Below are 2283 nucleotides of genomic sequence, written 5' to 3'. Positions count from 1 at the left end.
GGGGGGGGGGGGGCAGGCACAGGAGGAGTAACAGAGATAATATTTAAAAACACTTTAACAGAGCACTCAGCACATAATAGGTGCTCAATAAAATGATGTCTCCTATGATTACTATGTTACATAATAATAATATATATTCCATGGTGTCATTAATAAACAAGTGAATGAAAAAATTAGTAAATGCATGCATGAATAAATGAATGAATGAATGAAGGTGAATTAACTTCACTTTACATCTTGACTTTGGCCCAGGGTAGGAGTGAACTTTAATATTCTTTTTCCCACGGACTGGGAATGACTAGATGTGCTGCAGTATTATTTTTTGTTTGTCCTGTTTCTGTTTTAGATTAAGCCCATGTGCAGGCTTCATTCCGAACGTTCTCCCAGTTCTTGGACAAGGATTCCTCCAGATTGGTCAGAAGGTGAGGGGCTGTTTTTTTCTGCATTGCTTTCGACTTGCTCATCGCTCTGTGGATGAACCATAAAGACACAAATGGAAACAGGTTAAAAGCCAGTGTGATCTAGAGAATGAAGACGGGAATCCCCAGGATGACATAAACAGCTAGAAACCAACCGCCCAGAGGGAAGCAGGTCAGGTGAGGCTGACTGACGATGCAAGCATGTCAAACTCGCGGCCTACGGGCCGCATGCCTTGTTTAAGTTTGACGTGCTTGAATTGTAAAGTGCCTGAATGTACTGGGAGGAGATTTATGCAACCAAGTGGAATTTGGAGATAAATTATGATAAGTACATAAGAAAAAAAAGGGGGGGAGAAAACAGGCAGATTAACAAAGAGAGAGACTTGGTTCCAGGGATAGCAAATAGTTTTGCAAGAAAAGAAAAATAACCGTAGTACACTCAGTGGCTCATGGCAATGGTACTGATGGTACAATAAAGCTGATTAATGAGCCCACAACAGAAACACATTGGGAGGGTGGGACATGGGAAGTGTGTGCGTATGAGAGAGAGCCCTGTCCTCACCTTTCCTAGTGAGAACTCGATAAAGCCTAACACCGAAAAATCAAGGAGCGGAGCAGCATGGAATTTAGACGTAAAAAGGAAATCAAATACTAAAATAATCCGTTAAGAAAGTGAAAGTATTGTTTGTGGGGAATGGGAAGGGGTCCAGGGGAGTGCAATTTTTTTGGAACAAGCTTTGTAGAACTATTAATTAGCTAATATAATAAGCACTCATGTTTACTCTGCATCAGGCACTATTCTGTTTTAAAAATTTTAACCAATTTAATCCTCCTAACAACTTTATGCTGTACATACCGTTATCATCACCATTTTACAAATTTGCTGAATCCCTACTATGTGCTGCCACATGAGCAGGCGCAAGATATTCAATGCTGAATGAGACAAAGTGTCTGAACTTGGGAGACTTACAGTACAGAGAGGAAGAGAGACACAGGCTACAAAACAGGTAGTGATGCCTGAGCTGGGCTTTAAGGGTCAAGTAAGAATTAGCCAGTTAAAAACAGTGTCTATACCAGTGATGGCAAACCTATGACACGCGTGTCAGAGATGACACACGAACTCATTTTTTTGGTTGATTTTTGTTAAATGGCATTTAAATATATAAAATACGTATCAAAAATATAAGTCTTCGTTTTACTATGGTTGCAAATATCAAAAAAGTTCTATATGTGACACGGCACCAGAGTTAAGTTAGGATTTTTCAAAATGCTGACACGCTGAGCTCAAAAGGTTCGCCATCACTGGTCTATACCAAGTTCAAGGAAGAGGAAAGAGCGATGAATACTTGTTAAAATGAACTGCACTGGATGGTCTCCTCTTCCATTGTAAAATGGATGTTAAAAATAATAGTATTTATAAGCTACTACTAACCTGGAAGATTTCACAGTCCAACCATCCAGCTATCAGTCAGTATCAGTGGTTGTTCCTTTAAAAAACAAACCAAAACAAAACAACTCATAAAACTTTCTTCATATTACGTTTATCTCTTAAGCCTTCTCTTACAAGGCCAGCCCTGGCAGGTGGCTCAGTTGGTTGGAGAGTCTTTGATCCCTGGCAACTGATTGATGTTTCTCTCTCTCTCTCCCTCCCTCTCTCTCTAAAGTCAATAAACACATATCATTGGGTAAGGATTTAATATATATATATATATATATATATATTTGCAGTTATGGAACATACTAAATAATAACAACAACAATGGCAACAACAGCAGTAGCAGCAACAGTGAATCACCAGAGCTAAGATGGGTGTACAGCTGTTCATTGTTTTGTATTGAACAATTCTCAGAGACAACAAATAATC

General features: G+C 39.2%; 1 long non-coding RNA gene across 1 annotated transcript in view; it reads right to left on the bottom strand.

The window, feature by feature from the left end:
- Positions 1–31: 31 nt before the first annotated feature.
- LOC107184327 overlaps positions 32–2283 on the bottom strand; it is a 24460-nt gene continuing 22208 nt past the window's right edge. Inside the window, exon 3 of the long non-coding RNA XR_001515142.1 lies at positions 32–468. This is a non-coding gene — a long non-coding RNA (uncharacterized LOC107184327). The remainder of the gene's footprint in view (positions 469–2283) is intronic.

The sequence above is a fragment of the Myotis davidii genome, unplaced genomic scaffold (assembly GCF_000327345.1).
Source record: "Myotis davidii unplaced genomic scaffold, ASM32734v1 scaffold2370, whole genome shotgun sequence".
NCBI classification, from domain to species: Eukaryota; Metazoa; Chordata; class Mammalia; order Chiroptera; family Vespertilionidae; genus Myotis; species Myotis davidii.
The sequence above is the reverse complement of the archived record's forward strand: the minus strand, read 5'-3'. Positions and strand labels throughout refer to the sequence as shown.